Consider the following 18,850-nt stretch of genomic DNA (forward strand, 5'->3'; position numbering starts at 1 on the left):
TTCCACCCGACTTTTTTCTTTGCCTGTATCACATAGAAATTTCAGCTAACTTCCTTCAATCGACATACATTGTTGCACAGAAATCGTTTCACAGCATAATCTCAACGCGTTGCATAATTATGCCAAAGAGTATACAAAGCAAAGTCATAGAGGTGTTATTACACTTCGTGCAGTACACTTTGCCGCACGCACATTCATATACGAAATATATTGTTCGTATGAAGTAACTTATTGTTCTTAGTTCTGGTCTATTCAAGCAACTCAAATTGGTTTATTTTTTTTGTAAGAAATTTGTATTCCTTCTTACTAGCTTTTTTCAGTGTACTATTGAGTAAATGTAGATCTGATTGCAAATGTTACATAATAGCATAAAATAATACAAACAAAAACTCTGTGTTAAGGCCACCAAATATCAAATTATTAGGGAACTTAGAGCTGTAGAGTCTACTTTTGAAATCAATATTTTGCCAAGGACTGCATCCTTACTTTGCATTCGTTATCTGGATAAGATATGATAAAACAATTGCCCCAAGATCAAAAACTCCATATGTCCCAGACGAACAACGTGCCACAGTGCGGCACATTGTCACTTGATGCCCCAGTACGCACGAAATTCTAAACATAAACGTGACAAAAAGCGTACAAGCAGAGCAAACACGGAGCACAAGATTCCTACGTCAACTTAGCTACGCATGCGCAGTAATGCCCGTTTTCTGGCGCTCTCTGGCAACTACTCAAACGAACATGTACTATTCAATTTTATGATGTTCGATCCCATGGAACAATCGATATTTTCGATTGTTTATGTGGTTGTGCCGATTGCCACTCCGTGTGTTTATAGGTGGGAGAGTTCGATTGGTAGTTCGAGGTACATATAACATTAATGTCGTTAGTAGTATTGTTTTTGGTGATGTATCCTTATTTTGACCACTCTTTGCCTTGTTTGTTTACATTTGTGTACGTAGCCAGTACGATCACAGAAAGGGCTGGGTTGAGAGGTTACAGCATTGAACAGGAGATGTTTTTGACGTTTCGTCGCCGGTATCATTTTATTCTATTTTTTCTCAAAACGACGTATCAACAAAATGGATTCATAATTCAACTAACAACTTTTGATGATGTGATGAAGACCAATGGAATGTTGAGACATCATTTTCCTATTTAAGTGCGGGTTTTTGGTGTAATTGTTTTACGTAGTAAGAGAGATGTAGCTAAATAAGTATTTCGAACTAATTTTCTAAGCATTTTATATTATTAAACATCATCTTGGCAAAAATTATTGTACACTAGAGATAAAACGAATGAAGGGCACTGGTTTAAACAGACTGGTTTTTATTTTGGGCTGGGTGGAGGCTTCAGTCTTCATCTGGCAATCCTGATTTAGGTTTACCGTGATTTCTTGAAATTACTTTAGGCAAATGCTGGGATGGTTACTACGGAACGGCCGCGGCCGACTTCGTGCCCCATCATTGTCAAACTAGACGAAGTATGTAAATGCATGCATATATGAATTAAAATATTTTTGATGTTCCTGATTTGTAATATCAAGATATCCCCAATACTCTTGTAAAAATGATCTGCATATGAATAAAACCATTACTACTATTGCTGCTGCAACACAATGTCATGACAATTAGAGCTGTGGAATTTCATTGCTTGATCTATAATTCATGCATTTGGTTACATATATCTCCTACTTCCAACTCATCTCCATTATAGATGCAAACTACTACTACTATTAATACACGTTAGGAAATTTTCATAACAAGAATACTCTAAAATTTGAAATAAATAACTGTGATAATACATTCTGTACCCAATTTGTTAACCTCTGTGTGCCTAATAAGTGCTTAGACTTTTTCTTTCATAAATATAGTAATTAAAAATTGCATTAAACATACTGGTTAAACTTCACACGTAAAAGCTTTGTTACTTAGCAGTTCCATTTTTTGATGCTACAGTAGAAATTCAATGTTTTGGTGTGACTCCATCACTGACTGACATTGTACCCCTTTTGATCGTAAGGAGCAGAGTTTTTAAATTCAGGTTCTTGTTTTTTGTTAGGAGATATGCTTTTCTTATTCATCTTGTCATATACCTTTCTACTTTTATACTTTTTCAGACTTTGCATGCTGCAATCTTTCTCATCGCTTAGGTAATATTCCAGAGCAAGATTAGGTTTATCATCTTGCAACTGATGTCCACATTAAGAATATGAGGGTGCCCAAATACCTTTCCCATTCTTTATTTTATGACCTTTACAAATAAAATAAAAGGAGGAAATGGGTACATGTATTTCTGTATCTGCTCCTTAGAGTAGCTTCGGTTATCAGTGTTAGTAACTGTACCTTCTCAGTACAGGTGGCTGCTGAGATAGCAGTATTTAGGTTTTGAAACCACACAACACTTTTTGTGCACATATCACAATCTCCAGATTCTGCACCAAGTGTATCTACATTATACAGTTCACGAGATTTTGAAAATGTTTCTTCTGTAAAACTTGTTTCAATTTAATCCACTTTTCTTTTTACACACTGTTTTCTTCTTGTTCCTCTTACCTTTCCTGGACATTTAAAGGGGGGGGGGGGGGAGGGGGTGTAGCAGGGGCTACAGCAGAAATGCTAGGCCTAACATTCATGTATAAACATCTTCAGTATCTTCTTCAGTTTCACATTTGGGTGGTGGTGTTCATTCAGACGGGTTCTCACTAAATTTCTTCTTGTAGTGAGTGCAGCAATTCCTGCGCAGTGGGTACCATCACAATGGATACCGTTACTTGAGGACCAAGATAGTTTCGCAATACCTCTTGACACATTTCTAACAACTGTGAAGTGTTTTTCACCACCTTCTTCTGTCGTTAATAAATATATATAGTCCACACACCTCACTTTCACTACTGTATTTCTTCACTGACATGATATCTAACAAGAAGTTCAAACCAAACACAAAGTTCGATGCACAATGGTTTATGTGCAAGTTCTCACTTGTTTCTTATAAATGGAAGGGCACTGCAAACAATGTTGCCTACAGGCATAATTTACACTAGAAATTCAGGGATGCGAAATGTGTAGAATGTAGAAAAATTTTAACAATGTTCACAGAAAAATATTTCCCATTGTGTTTGCACTTACAACTAACATACAACCAATCAATATTTTCTCTAATTCTCAAAAGTTTTTGTATGTAGGTTTTCAAGTAAATAATTTGTAAAATCTCCTAAAAATGCAATTTTTTTTTACATTTTTAGAATTAAATATTCACATAATACAGATAGTGAGCAGAGAAGATACTGTTTAAAATTACATAAGTAGCATCTGGTAATATGACAAAATATAGTATTCCAAATAAGAAAAAAAAATTAAGTGAAAAAAATTACTTAAATTTTGTTCTTCAATTTGTGAGTTAAAGGAAGCCCATAAGTGTGCATGTCTTGACTACATTTCAATGCACTAGGAGGGAGCTTAAACACAAAACATCTGCCACGTCTCCAGTACTTTGGGTTTATTAGTTATATTTTCTTTGTTCTCTACTGTTTTAAAAGTTATTTACAAAACATACATTTTTCAAAGGACCACACCATTTATAAAAACTGAGATAAAATGAAAATACTTTACTTATTAACACTTGTGATATAGAGGTCTAATATCAATTGTTTTACAGTGAAGTTCGTGACCACTAATTGACATGATCTGTATGAATTGAGATGAAATTACTGTTGTACTACTTCAGCCATCCCAGAACAATTTTGTCAGTGTTCCTTATATCTAATAGAATAAAATGAAAGTCAGGGGAGCCAAATCTGGGCTGTAACATTGTTGGGATAGTTTTGTCATCTTGTATATGTTGCAGTGCCTCTCTCACAACTAGTAATATTTGAGTAGGTACATTGTGAAGATGGAACAGCTTGTTGTTAAGGATCTATCTTATCCTTTAATACGCAAACATTTTTACCCTTTTACTTTTGTGGACCACACTTTTTGCGAGAAGACAACACCAGTTTCTGTCTTGATGTGCTTATGCAAGCCTTTTTTTTTATCATGTGGAGAACTTGTGTACCACTCTGTATTTTACAATTTGATTTTTTGGCCACAACCAAACATCCAAGGGAGATTTTATTGTCACAGTTGGGACAGTTGCACTATGCTTTTTGATGGTCAAAAGCATTCAATAGTGCCAAAAAATAAAATAGAACGAAACCATACAAAACACAACATTGTTGGGATAGTTTTGTCATCTTGTATATGTTGCAGTGCCTCTCTCACAACTAGTAATATTTGAGTAGGTACATTGTGAAGATGGAACAGCTTGTTGTTAAGGATCTATCTTATCCTTTAATACGCAAACATTTTTACCCTTTTACTTTTGTGGACCACACTTTTTGCGAGAAGACAACACCAGTTTCTGTCTTGATGTGCTTATGCAAGCCTTTTTTTTTATCATGTGGAGAACTTGTGTACCACTCTGTATTTTACAATTTGATTTTTTGGCCACAACCAAACATCCAAGGGAGATTTTATTGTCACAGTTGGGACAGTTGCACTATGCTTTTTGATGGTCAAAAGCATTCAATAGTGCCAAAAAATAAAATAGAACGAAACCATACAAAACACAATATAAGATCACGGTATCCCAACCTCCAATCTCTCAACCCTAGACTGTGATACCAATACCATCCCCCCACCCTCCCCCTCCTCACAACTAAAGGAAGTCAGTACCCTAGTCTCCAGCTCATCTATGTAGATCAATCCTGATCCAGGATACCCCACAACTACAAAAGCTGGCATCCCAGCCTCCAGTTCACCTGTCTGGCTCAACCTAAAATCAGGATACCAATAAACCCTCCCCACTACTACGAAAGCTGGTATCTTAATCTCCAGTTCACCTGTACAGCTCAACCCTAGACAGTATACCAATAACCCCACCCCCCATCTACAAAAGCTGGTATCCCCCTCTCCAGTGCACCTATGTAAGTCAACCCTAGAGTAAAATCCACTTATGGTGTCGGTGGTTTTCTGTTGTGTGTTTCACTTGGTAGCTGTGAGTGCATTGAGTGATGGGAAGTGAAAATGTTTAATGATGAGTCAGATAGGACAAGGGACAAGATGGCTGAACTCTTGAGAAATTAGTTTTCGATGAGCATTGTAAGTAGGTCAGTGTTTTTAAATGAAATCATGGGGGAAGGTTGGTGAATCAATGTTTTTTAATGGAATGCGAGATGATAAATGGCTCAATGATTTTAAGTAAATGGTGGGAGAAGGTACATGGATCAATGTTTGTTACATACATCATTGGAGAAGGTAGGTGGAACAATGTTTTGATGGGTGAAGGTAAATGGGTCAGTGTTTATTAATAACAGTCACATGTTTGGTATATGAATAAGCATTGATCCACCTATATTCTCCCATGATTTACGTAAAAACACTGATCCACTTACTAAGTGGTTATGCAGGCATCTGAGAACACAGTTTAAATTTTAAGACAGGTTCTATTTTATGTTACGACATTCAGTACAAAATATTCCAGTGTGCCACCACATAATTTTGTATGCTCCACATTATGATGACTAAATAACGCTAAATGGCACAATAACATAACTCACAAACACATCACCACCACATAATTAAACCGCTAAAGCATGCTGCCTCATCATACACTGTGGTCTCTATGACATTTCACTGCCCCTCCAAAATAAAATACCCCAGCTTGATGACACATCAGGGCACAGCACATCTGAGTCATGGGTTAAAGCGGACGGTAGTATCATACAGCCAAGTATACCTAGCAACAGCTTGTATGGGGGAAGGTTGCCTGAAAAGGTAGCAAAGTAGATTTTGGGCATACTTTGTTGTGGGATACTGCCTGTCTGATTTGATCTTAATTGCATTGTGACCAATGTGTTGTGTGATTAAAAACTTGACCCACTTACGACGTTTATCGAAAACTGTTTTCTCATGGTTTCCAACATTTTGTCCTATTCATCTCCTCATTTGTCATGTTCACTTCCCATTACTCACTGTGCATACAGTTAGCAACTGCAACACATCGGAAAAGACACCTTCACTGGAAGTGGACTCTCACTCTATGGTTGAGCTATATAGGCGAACTGGAGAAGGGGTGTTATTGGTATCCTGGTCTAGTGTTGAGTTGTAAGGGTGAAATAGAGATTGGGATACCGTCTTTTGTAGTTGTGAGGAGGATTTATTGCTATCCTGGTCTAGGGTTGAACAATATAGGTTATTGAAGATTGGGATAAGGTGCTCTTATGGTGTGTTTTGTATGATTTAGTTGGCAGTTGTTTTTTTTCCCCCCTGTTCGACCCCCTCCCTGAGTGTTGTATCTTGAACGGTGTTGATTTTATTATTGAATTTTTAGTTTGTCCCCACCCAGAAACCCATTTTTTTCCTGTGTTTGTCCTGCTAATTTCTTTGGGTGTAGTCACTGTGTCAAGTGTGTGATTTTAGGCTTTCCCAGTGAATCTGTTTGTACTGTTGTTGGGTGTCTAGCTGTGTGCAACTAGCTGGCACCTGACAACAATATAAAACATTGCTTAAACTGTTCATTATCAGCTGCTGCACTTGTTCTCATGTAACACCCTGCAATCTAGAGTAGACTGTACTATGATGTAAAATCCCTCTTTTCATGAATAACCTTCATTCCAGAAAATTGGAAAGGTAATATTGAATCTGTAGTGGTGACAGTTTTCATTGCTATTGTTACATATCTGCATCTTTTCTAGTAAACCTTGTGACATACGTAAACACACTATATTTGGTACTGTGCTGTAAATTGTCCAAAAAGTTTCATTTAAGGGGACTGACAGTCTCAGAAAACATCACCAAACTATAAATCAAATAAAAAGAACACCATCAACAAATTACCAACTTCAGCGTATAATGCCGGAGCTGCCAACACTTAACTTTAGAAATGTTGAATTCATTAGAAGAGGGTCGCATGTTCAGCTATACAAAAATGAGAGAGGGAATTGGCCATACCTTATTGCCGGAAATACACTGCCATTTGTTTGGGGTGAGTCTGCAAACTATAGAAATTTTGGAAACACAGGAATTTGCAATGTGAAACCCAGAATCTACTCTGTAGGAATCAACATGGATTCAGGAAACAGCGATCGTGTGAGACCCAACTCGCTTTATTTGTTCATGAGACCCAGAAAATATTAGATACAGGCTCCCAGGTAGATGCCATTTTCCTTGACTTCCGGAAGGCGTTCGATACAGTTCCGTACTGTCGCCTAATAAACAAAGTAAGTACCTACGGAATATCAGACCACCTGTGTGGCTGGATTGAAGAGTTTTTAGCAAACAGAACACAGCATGTTGTTCTCAATGGAGAGACGTCTACAGACGTTAAAGTAACCTCTGGCATGCCACAGGGGAGTGTTGTGGGACCATTGCTTTTCACAATATATATAAATGACCTAGTAGATAGTGTCGGAAGTTCTATGCGGCTTTTCACGGATGATGCTGTAGTATACAGAGAAGTTCAGCATTAGAAAATTGTAGCGAAATGCAGGAAGATCTGCAGTGGATAGGCACTTGGTGCAGTGAGTGGCAAATGGCCCTTAACTCAGACAAATGTAACATATTGCGAATATATAGAAGGAAGGATCCTTTATTGTATGCTTATATGATAGCGTAACAAACACTGGTAGCAGTTACTTCTGTAAAATATCTGCGAGTGTGCGTGTGGAACGATTTGAAGTGGAATGATCATATAAAATTAATTGTTGGTAAGAGTCCTTAGGAAATGTAGTCCATCAACAAAGGAGGTGGCTTACAAAACACTTGTTCGACCTATATTTGAGTATTGCTCATCAGTGTGGGATCCGTACCATGTCGGGTTGACGGAGGAGATAGAGAAGATGCAAAGAAGAGTGGCGCTTTTCGTCACAGGGTTATTTGGTAAGCATGATAGTATTACGGAGATGTTTACCAAACTCAAATGGCAGACTCTGCAAGAGAGGCGCTCTGCATCGTGGTGTAGCTTGTTGTCCCAAGTTTCGAGAGGGTGCGTTTCTGGATGAGGTATCGAATATATTGCTTCCCCCTACTTATACCTCCTGTGGAGATCACGAATGTAAAATTAGAGAGATTTGAGCGCGCAAGGAGGCTTTCCGGCAGTCGTTCTTCCCGCGAACCATACGCAACTGGAACAGAAAAGGGAGGTAATTACAGTGGCACATAAAGTGCCCTCTGCCACACACCATTGGGTGTGTAACATCATTCTCTACTTGGTTGGTGCTGTATGAATCTGATAAACTGTCATACTTAAAGGTATTAAATTGTGCCCAGCATGTTGGAACTAGGGAAGCTGTAAAGGAATTTGATGCTAATATCTATGTCAAGTCAGTGATCATCCAGTCATGGAGCAACATTTTAATAATTCTTTGTGAGCACTCTAGATGTACATCTACACTCCTCAAGCCACATTATGGTTTGCGGCAAAGGGTGCTTCCGGAACCAAAATCCTTTACCCCCTTTTCCTGTTGCATTTAGGAATTACATGTGGGAAGAATTATTATGGTAGAGCTCCACATGAGATGTAAATTGTCTGATTCTGTGATAGTGGTGATTTTATGAAATGTATATGGGAGGGATTAATGTATTGTGTGACTCCTTTGGGCAAAATTTCAACTGTAGGCTTCTCTGTAATGTTCGCCACTTCACTCGTAGTGTCTGCCCCTGGAGTTTATTGTGCTCCCAATATGCTCTCATGCCAAGTAAAAGATCCTGTGATGAAACACACTGCTCTTTATCGAATCTTTTACATCTCGTCTGTTAATCCTACATGGTGAGGATCCTAAACTGATGAACAGTACTCAAGAACCAGTCAAACAAGTGTTTTGTAAGCAATTTCTTTCATGAATGAATTATGTTTACTTAAGATTCTCCCAGTGAATCTCTGCGTGGCATCTGATTTTACTACTATTTGTGTTATGCGGTCATTGTGGCTGATTACTCCTAGGTACATAATGGGAGTTACTATTTCTTTGATTTATTGGAAGTTGTGTAACTGGATGGTAGTGTATCTCTCCACCTATTTAGATGCAATATATTAAATTTATTTATGTTCAGGGCCAACTGCTATTATCAGCTCCAATCGTAAAACTTATGCGGGTCTTCCTGCAGTTCCCTGAAATCTTTTGGCATTGTTACTTCCTATAGACAATAATATCATCCATGAATAGCCTAATGGACAATCTGACACTATCTACTGAATGGTTAATACAAATTATGAGCAGTTACAGCTCTATGGCACTCCTTCATGGCATTTCTGAATGCACTTTTACAGTTACATATTTTGTTCTATTACAAACAATGTGTTGAATCGTATCTGCAAGGAAATCCTGATTCCAATCACAAATCAGAAATATTGAAGATGTGGGACCACAGGTTGGCTTAGATCCATAATGTAATCGAGGTGACGGATATCTGTATTTAAAGCTTATACTATGACATCACACATTAATCAGTAAACAGACACAAAGAACATGTAAAATATTTAATTGCAAAAATGATGTGAAACTAATAGGACATGTGCAGTAATTAGGAGTTTTTGGTTGGGGACAACCTAAATGCTTGAGAATTCTAATAATGAAGACATGCCAATACAAATACTAAAGCAAAAAACAACGATTTGAAAACACCAGCAGTCAATAAAAGGCATAATAACAAAAAAACCTGGAAAAACAGGTATTGGAAATGTCGCTTTATCTGTGTAGCTTAAATGAAATTCATGACACCACACACTAACAAAAACCTACTGGAACATAGGTACCAGAAATTTTGCATTAGCAATACAGCTCAAACAAATACATGCTACCGTGAACCTACAGATAAATCCAGAACCCGGTACTTGAAATTTCACTTGACCTATATAGCTCAAGCAAAGCCCACAACAATACCATAAAACTGCAACTGTCAGAACTGTTATCAAAACCTAACCAGACCAAAGTAACTATGACACATCTACAATACCCACCACTATAAACTATTAAATACGGACATCAGCTACCAACCCAACGCAACCAATGAAAAAAAAACTACTCTAATATAAATTTCAATACCCCTGACTCAAAGAAAATTACATAGAAACAAACATACCATACATTTTACAATAAAGACAAAATAAACCATAAAAATATGCTTATCACCCTGTCAACTGACAAATAAATGTAGGCTGGAACATCATACACACTCATAACTAGAAAAAATTGATTGTTGCAGCCGTATCATTGTCCATAGCAGCAACTAACAAACGACTAACAAATTTTGTCTAATATCCATACTAAATACCAAATGAAAAACAAAACCGTTAAATTTCAAACTAATAATAATCTGATGAACTAACAATTGCAAAACTGAAAACGAATAAGTAACCAATGACTACTACTTCGAAATGACCCCCAGACAAGCAAATAGAAACAAACCCCTGAACCACTCAGTAACTAAGTTCATTGCCATAGCAACATCATTGACAAACATATTAAAAAGATGAACATCCCACACTAGTGTGTGCCACTGCTGATTCCAACATGCCTCCTGCAAACTTGACCCATTTTGTAGATGCCGTGTTGCAATGACATCATGTAGCTCAGCGGGTCCAGGTGTTAGAATAGGACCTGTTGTAACAGGTGAATAAAATGAGTCTCACATGTTTCGGTAACTTCATGTGATGGACCCCTGTAGGGGTTTCCCCTCCATTTCTCAGGATCTTTCCCAAAAAGCGAGCCAATTGGGGAAGGGTGGCTTACAAACTGCATAGTGTCCATCATGCACTGAGATCTCTCACATCCTTTGTCGACGTGAATCTGCACTTCTGCTCATTCTCCAGCTGTTGGGCGAGGTCACCCTCCTGGGTGCATTCTCCTCCATCCTCTGTGCACTATCATTTTCTGCGCTGTCGGTGATAATGGACTTCTTAGCTTGTTTGTGCCTGATATCCAGCACGGTAGCTAGTCTATTGTGGTGGGGCTATCATGTACCCTGTTTGTTGTAGCCCCCTGCACTGTTAACTCCCCATGTATGCCAAGGAGTAGATTCCCGTCATCCTGGGGAATTGGGACTCATGGCAATGGCCATCCTGCCAGGTGGCCTTTGCTGAGGCTGGGTGGTGCCTTTGGGGAGGGCCCCTGGTTGGAGTGGGTGGCATCAGGGCAGATGACACGCCATGAAGTGTAGTACATCATGTCTTGCTGGTGGTCAAACATCAGCAGTCTCTAAGGGGTCAAGTTCTAACTTCAATGCTAAGAAATATGACCCTAAATGCTCATCTTGGCCTTCGAGGGTGAAACATTACCTGAGAAGGTGAAAGTGATGGTCTACTATCATGTATAGCCATACAGCACTCCCGTGACGCAGTGCTTTAAGTGCTGGAAATTCGGCCATTTGTATTCCTTCTGTACTTACAACGTCACCGGTTGGGATTGTGGACGTCCTCCACATCCCTATACTCCCTGTGCCCTGCCTCCCATCTGTGTCAACTGCGGAGAGCACCATTCTCTTTGCTTGCCAGACTACAGGATTCTCCAGAAAGAAAGAAAAATAATGGAATATAAGCCCCTGGACCGATTGAACTACACTGAGGCTAAGAGAAAATATGAGAGGCTACATCCTTTGCATATGATGTCAACCTATGCCGCTGTTAGAACAACGATTCTACCATCTTCTGTTGTGCCGCGTACAGTTGGCTCTCAGAGCCGACAGAATCTACCTGCCCTCTTGATGGTGGCTGGCACTTCCCTCCCTGTTGCTCTTGTACAACCTACTTCAGGATCAACGTTCCCCCAACCATCGGGGACATCAGTCCCCACTTTTCAGCTGGATAAGCGTAAGTCTTCTTCAGCTTCTCTCGCCAGGTTCATACCAGTGACAAAGCTGACACCCACCAGTGGCTGGAGAAACCACAGGTAGCTGACCGTAGTGTTTCCTGGTCCTCCTCAGTCCCTGAGACTGAATCAGTGAAGCCATCCCAGACAGACAAACCTAAGGAGCAGAGAGAGAAACATAAAAAGAAAAAGACCCCCAAGAACCAAGACACGGTGGTGGCACCCACACCTCCACTACCTGCAAGCCCTGTGTCTGAGGATGAGGTGGAGATTCTGGTGTCCGCTGAGGACCTAGATCTCGCTGGGCCCTCAGACACAATGGGTGTTGATCGCACAGTTGCTCGTCAGGTGGCAGCAGGTGACCCTGAGGCGTAGACTGCCTCATTCAGTGTTTCATGCCTACCCAGTCTCATGATTACATAATTCTCCATTGGAACTGCTGCAGTTATTTCCACCACCTGACTGAGCTACAGCAATTGTTACACTTTACACCTGCTTTCCGCATTGCCCTCAAGGAAACCTGGTTCCTGGCAATGCGGACCCCAGTCGTTCGCGATTACAGGGGATATTACAAGAACCGTAGTGGCTATAATAGTGTATCAGGTGGAGTTTGTGTCTGTGTCCTGGACTCAGTATGCGGTAAACCTGTGCCCCTTCAAACCCCTCTTGAAGCTATGGCTGTCAAGATATGGACAACCAGGAAATAACTGTTTGCAACATATATCTTCTTCCGGATGATTCAGTGCCCCTGAATGTATTGGCTGCACTGATTAATCAACTCCATAAACCTTTCCTACTTGTGGGAGATTTTAACATGCATAACCCCTTGTGGGGTGGCGCCATGCCTACTAGCTGAGGTAGGGAGGTTGAAAATTTACTGTCACAACTCGACCTCTGCCTCTTAAATACGGGTTCCCCCACACAATTCAGTCTGGCACATGGCACATACTCTGTCATTGATCTCTCAGGTTGCAGTCCTGGCCTTCTCCCATCTATCCACTGGAGAGCACATGACAACCTGTGTCAGTGGCCACTTCCCCATCTTCCTGTCACTCCTCTGGCATCATGCCCACGGACGCCTACCCAGATGTGCTTTAACAAGGCAGACTGGGAAGCCTTTACCTCTGTTATCTCTGCTGAATCTCCCCCACATGGTGCCATCGATTTTGTCATTGAGCAGGTCACAACAATGATAGTTATAGTGGCGGAAAATGCAATCCCTTGTTCTTTGGGGTGCCCCCGGTGAAAGACAGTTCCTTGGTGGTCGCTGGAAGTCGCTGAGGCAATTTAAGAGCATCGGCAAGCTCTACAGTGACATAAGCGGCACCCTTCCCTAGAGCACCTAATAGCCTTTAAGCGCCTCTGTGCCGATGTTTGCCATCTTATAAAACAATGTATACAGGAGGGTTGGGATAGGTAAGTGGTGACCATACGCCACCTTTCCAAGTCTGGACGAATATTAGACATCTTTTTGGGTACCAGACCCTAACAGGTGTCTCTGGCATTAACATCAATGGCATGTTATCTACCGACGCAAATTTGATTGCCAAGCACTTTCCTGACCACTATGCTTGAGACTCAGCGTCGGAGAACTACTACCTGCCTTTCACACCCTTAAATGGCGGATGGAAAGGAAAGTCCTCTCGTTCAGTACGCGCCAATGTGAACCCTATAACACCCCATTTACAGCAGAGTGGGAGCTCCTCACAGCCCTTGCACATTGCCCCAACACAGCTCCTGGGATGGATCAGACCCACATTCAGATAATTAAACATCTCTCATCTGACTACAAGTGACATCTCCTCATCACCGTCAACTGGATCTGGTGCGATGGCATCTTTCCATTGCAACGTGGGAGAGCACCATAATTCTGTTGCTCAAACCCAGTTGGAGCCCGCTTGATGTGGATAGCTACCAGCCTATCAGCCTCACCAACATTCTTTGTAAGCTGCTGGAACATGTGGTGTGTTGGCAGGTGGTTCAGGTCCTGGAATCATGTGGCCTACTGGCTCCAAGTCAGTGCGGCTTCCACCAGGGTCGCTCTACCACTGATAATCTTGTGTCCCTCGAGTCTGCCATCCTAACAGCCTTTTCCAGATGCCAACATCTTGTTGACATCCTTTTTTAATTATGTAAAGCATACAACACAACCTGACAACATCATATCCTTGCCACATTATATCAGTGGGGTCTCCAGGGCCTGCCCCCGGTTTTTATCCAAACCTTCCTGTCGCTCCATACTTCCCATGTCACAGTCAGTGCCTCCGATAGTTCACCCTGTATTCAGGTGAATGGCGTTCCGCACACCTCCGTTTTGAGTGTCTCTCTACTTTTAGTGTCTATTAATGGTCTAGAAGCAGCTGTAAGGCCGTTGGTCTTACCTTCTCTGTATGTGGATGACTTCTGCATTTCGTACTGCTCCTTCAGTACTGGTGCTGCTGAGCAGTACCTACAGGGAACCAGTGACAAGGTGCAGTCATGGGCTCTAGCCCACAGCTTCCAGTTTTCAGCCGTGTGTCATGCATTTCTTTTAGCATCACACTGTTCATTCTGAACCAGAACTTTACCTTAATGACAATCCACTCACTGTAGTGGAGACATATTGATTCTTAGGAATGGTTTTCAACACCCAATTGACTTGGCTACCTCACCTTCATCAGCTTAAGCACAAGTGCGGGCAGCACGTCAATGCCCTCCGCTGCCTGAACAATACCTGCTGGGGTGCAGATCGCTCTACGTTGCTGCAGCTCTACAGAGCCCTAGTTAAATCCCGCCTGACAATGGGAGTCTGGTTTATGGTTCGGAGGTGCCCTCAGCATTGTGTTTACTTGACCCAGTGCACCACTGTGGCGTTTGCCTAGTGATCGGAGCTTTTAGAATGAGTCTGCTGACCACTGTCCTGGTGGAGGCAAGAGTCCCTCCATTGAAGGTTAGGTGTGCACAACTGCTCGCCAGTTATGGTGCACACATTCATAGTTCTCCTGCACATCTTAATTGCCGTCACCTTTTCCCAACCACCACGGTCCATCTCCCGAATCGCTGGTCCAGGTCAGGGCTTACAGTTGCTGTTTGTGTCTGATCCCTTCTGTCTGAACTAGAGTCTTTCCCGTTACCACCTCTCCTCGAGGTCCATTCACATATACCTCAATGGTGTACACCTAGGCCACAGATTCTTTTGGACCTTTCACATGGCCCTAAGGACTCCATTAACCCTGTGGCTCTCCGCTATCACTTCCTCTTGATTCTCTACATGTACTAGGGCCATGCAACGATTTACACTGACTGTTCGGTGGCTGGTCACCTAGACTTTGCGTATGTTCATGGCATTGAACAGCAATCCTTGCCAGATGGCTGCAGTGTTTTCACTGCAGAGCTGCCGGCCATACCTCATGCTCTTGAGCACATCCACTCATGCTCTGGCGAGTCATTTCTCTTGTGTACTGACTCCTTGAGCAGCCTACAAGTTATCGACCAGTGCTACCCTCACCATCCTTTGGTAGCGTCTATTTAGGAGTCTATCTATGCCCTGGAACTGTCCCGTCGTTCAGTGGTGTTTGTATGGACCCCAGGACATGTTGGAATCCCAAGCAATGAACTTGCCGACAAGCTGGCCAAACAGGCTACATGGAAACTGCTTCTGGAGATGGGCATCTCCAAAACTGACCTGTGTTCTCTCTTACACCACAGGGTTTTTCAGGTTTGGGATACGGCCAGGCATAACTGTACGCACAACAAACTGCGTGTCATTGAGAAGACTTCGACTGTTTGGAAGTCTTCCATGTAGTCCTCTCACAGGGAATCAGTTGTCCTCTGCCAGATCCACATTGGCCATATTGCCTAACGCATGATTATCTCCTTCGTCGTGAGGACCCACCGCGGTGTCGCTGTGGCTCACAAATGATGGTCGCCCAGCTCTTGCTGCGGACTTTTAACTTTCCCCGCACCCCACCTTTCATGTTGGGTAACAATGCCTCAACAGCAGCTTTAGTTTTACATTTTATTTGTGAGGGTGTGTTTTATCATTTAATCTAAGGTTTATTGCATGTCCTTTGTCCCTCTGTGTCCTCCACCCTTTTGCTTTTTGGGTGGAGCTTTTAATGTGTTGCAGAGTGGCTGGCTTCTCCTTTTTATTCTCATAGTCAGTCAGCCATGGTAATCTGCTCTCTTGTTTTGATCTCTTCTACCTGTTTCTTGCATCTTTCTGTTGTTTTCTTGTCCTATTTTGTCCATTTTAGTGTTTGTTGCCCTTCTGTCATTCTTGTGGTTTTCTCCTTTCTTCCTGTTATGTTTTGTATGTCTCGATTATTTCACTCCTAACCTTGTGGAATTATTTTAATGAGTACGAGGGACCAATAATGTAGCAGTTTGGTCCCCCCCCCCCCCCCCCTTTCTACCATTCAACCACCCCACCATAGATCAAAGCTGACGATGGTACCACATACTTCAGTTGACCCCACATATCTGGTATGATACTTACTAAGCCCAATTTTTTTCCCTTCACTAAATGCCAGTGTGGGGCTGTATCAAGTGCTTCCCAGAAGTTGAGGAACATGGCATCAACCTGGGTTTCTTAGTCTATGGCACTCTGAGTCTCATTCATGAACAGAGGGACATGCGTTTTGCATCATTTCTGTTTGTTGTACCCATGTTGACTTTTATAGAAGAGATTTTTCTTTTCCAAAAATGTCATAAGTGAGCATATAATATGTTCTATAATTCTACAACAGATTGACATCAGTGATTAAGGCCTGTTACTATGATGATTGTCTGATTATCCTCCTTCAAAATTGGAATGACCTGCATATTTTTCCAATTGCTAGGTAGCCTTAATTGCATGTATAATAATCTACTGCTAGAAGGAGAATTTTTTCACATATCTGTATAGAATATCACACGTACCTCTTTGAGTCCTGTTGCCTTTACACTGTTTAGTAGTTTTCCAGTGTGCAACATTTTTAGAAGACCGAATTCAGTATTTCGGTCTTCTCACTTACAGTCACTGTTTCAGTGTTAGTATGGTCACTGAGCGTCTGAAGAGAGAATTTTGATCCAGTCACTGACGTTTTGTAAGACCAAAACTTAGGATTTTTAGTCACAGTGATAAAATATTACCTTCAAATTCAATGAGTGCTCCTCGCATTGCTCTCCTTGTGCTCATTTTGCCTTCATTCAGCTGTTTGTTCACTAGACACTTAATTCAGAGATGATGTTTCGCTATCCTATATCCGGTTAGGCGTAGAGGGCTAAGATCAGTTTAGCTGTCGTATAATGGGACATTGTTGGTAGAGACTTCTATTTCCCACCAAATTGAGAACCTCCAGAAAGCTCAGTGCCTCAGGAAATGTACCACCGAAATGGAGCTGCACACCACTTTGAATTACAGCAAAGGTGTTGTGATGTGCAGAGATCTGGTGGACTTTCCCAAGGAGAAACTGAAAGGTGAGTGGTTCAGAAAGGTATAGTCAACATGCAAAATATGAAGAGGCTGAATGGGTATCTTGTAAAATTCTGACGTTTAAAAGCACGAAACTTCATGAGCACATTAAGGCAGGTTGCTTCACCTAAGCATGCAGCCTTATCTTGCCAACTCAATGTGCTGTTTCAAACGCCAGTGATGTGGGTATACTACTCCTGTGTGTCACGGAGAAACCGCTTGTGGCACATGTGGTAAGGCTGCCCACAAAGGAGTAGTCTGCTCATCTCTGTTGAGGTGTGTGAATTGCTCTGAGGCTAACCCTGTCTGTAGTCAGGACTGCAGTGTATATGTGGAAGAACGGGAGATATGAGAGCTTAAGACTGTGATGCGCATTCCTTATGATGAGGCCAAAAATATGTATAAAACCATGCTGCCCCCAGCATTCACTACCTTCTTTGTTTTGGTTCTTAAACAGCCGGTGGGGAAAGCTGTTGTTACTACACAAATAGGTTTTGCTAGTGTCAGCACTATTACCAGCGTTTGTCAATGCACTTGTGCTGCTGCAGTTATTTTGAAGCCTGTACCTTGCCCCAGAACTCCAGAAAAGGCTATGGTTGCAGAGTTTCCTACCCCTCCAATGATTCAGTCTGACATACCATCCAGTGCTGCAACAACCACAACCAAAGCCGTGGATATGGCTCTGAAGCCTACCCAGGGAAAAAATCAAAGGCAAAGTGTCCACCACTGATGGAGTTCGGAAGTAAAAATTCCGTCTATGTCAACGTCATGCTCTCTGACATCTCTCTAGATACTTCTTTAGAGGCGATGGACTTTGATGTGGGACAGGGCCAATCATCTTGCCCCAAGATAGGGATCCACCCATTGCAGATGCTCCTTCCTGGCAGGAAGTCAGAATAAAAGTGCTACCCCCATGACAGACGGTATCCATTCTGCAGTGAAACTTAATGCTGTCAGGACATGTGGGGGAACTGAAACTGCTAACACAGGTATACTCCCTGTGCTTGTGTTTGCAAGAAACACATTTTATAAAGTGTTTGATACCCCTCTCCTGTGGGGCTATACACTATTGCATAGATGACCTGACTAAGGATAGGGCCAAGGGAGGAGCCGTATTTTTCATTAGTAATGCACCCCTGGCACCCCGTGGCTACTGACCTGCTGACAATTGCAGTTCATGTACGTCACAGGATCACAGTTTGTTTGCTATACACTTAGCTCCATGCGATCCAATTGAGTCTGAGGCTCTAATGGATCTTATAGAACAACCCCAACCATTTCTCTTACTAGGAGACTTCAATAACCCATTACATATTGTGGGGTTCAACCTCCGCTTGCCTTTGGGGTTGAGTTTTGGAGATTCACATGATGTCTCATGAGCTGTGCACTCTCAACACCAACACTCTTGCCAGTTTCTGTGCTGCCACTGGGTCATTCTCAGCATATTGACCTCTTTCTGCTGTCCAGCCCTTGTGGACTCAGTTCAGTAGGAAGTCACTGACATTGATTCTAGTGACCACTTCCCACTCCATATCCACCTACTGGATGGAGTTCTCCCTGAAGGGATGCAA

At 41.8% G+C, this 18,850-nt stretch overlaps 1 protein-coding gene across 29 annotated transcripts in view; it reads left to right on the forward strand.

The window, feature by feature from the left end:
* Positions 1-708: 708 nt before the first annotated feature.
* The window catches only part of LOC126267316 (longitudinals lacking protein, isoforms H/M/V-like), a 416,839-nt gene continuing 398,697 nt past the window's right edge, over positions 709-18,850 (forward strand). For 14 of the 29 annotated variants that reach the window (XR_007548998.1, XM_049972483.1, XM_049972589.1 and 11 more), the window contains exon 1: positions 720-868. The gene's annotated coding sequence lies outside the window, so the exon portion shown is untranslated. Of the gene's footprint in view, positions 1,487-18,850 lie in introns of all 29 variants that reach the window. The other 15 variants (XM_049972653.1, XM_049972636.1, XM_049972664.1 and 12 more) reach the window with 7 other exon arrangements.

This window comes from Schistocerca gregaria, chromosome 1 (assembly GCF_023897955.1).
Source record: "Schistocerca gregaria isolate iqSchGreg1 chromosome 1, iqSchGreg1.2, whole genome shotgun sequence".
In the NCBI taxonomy this organism is placed as follows: domain Eukaryota; kingdom Metazoa; phylum Arthropoda; class Insecta; order Orthoptera; family Acrididae; genus Schistocerca; species Schistocerca gregaria.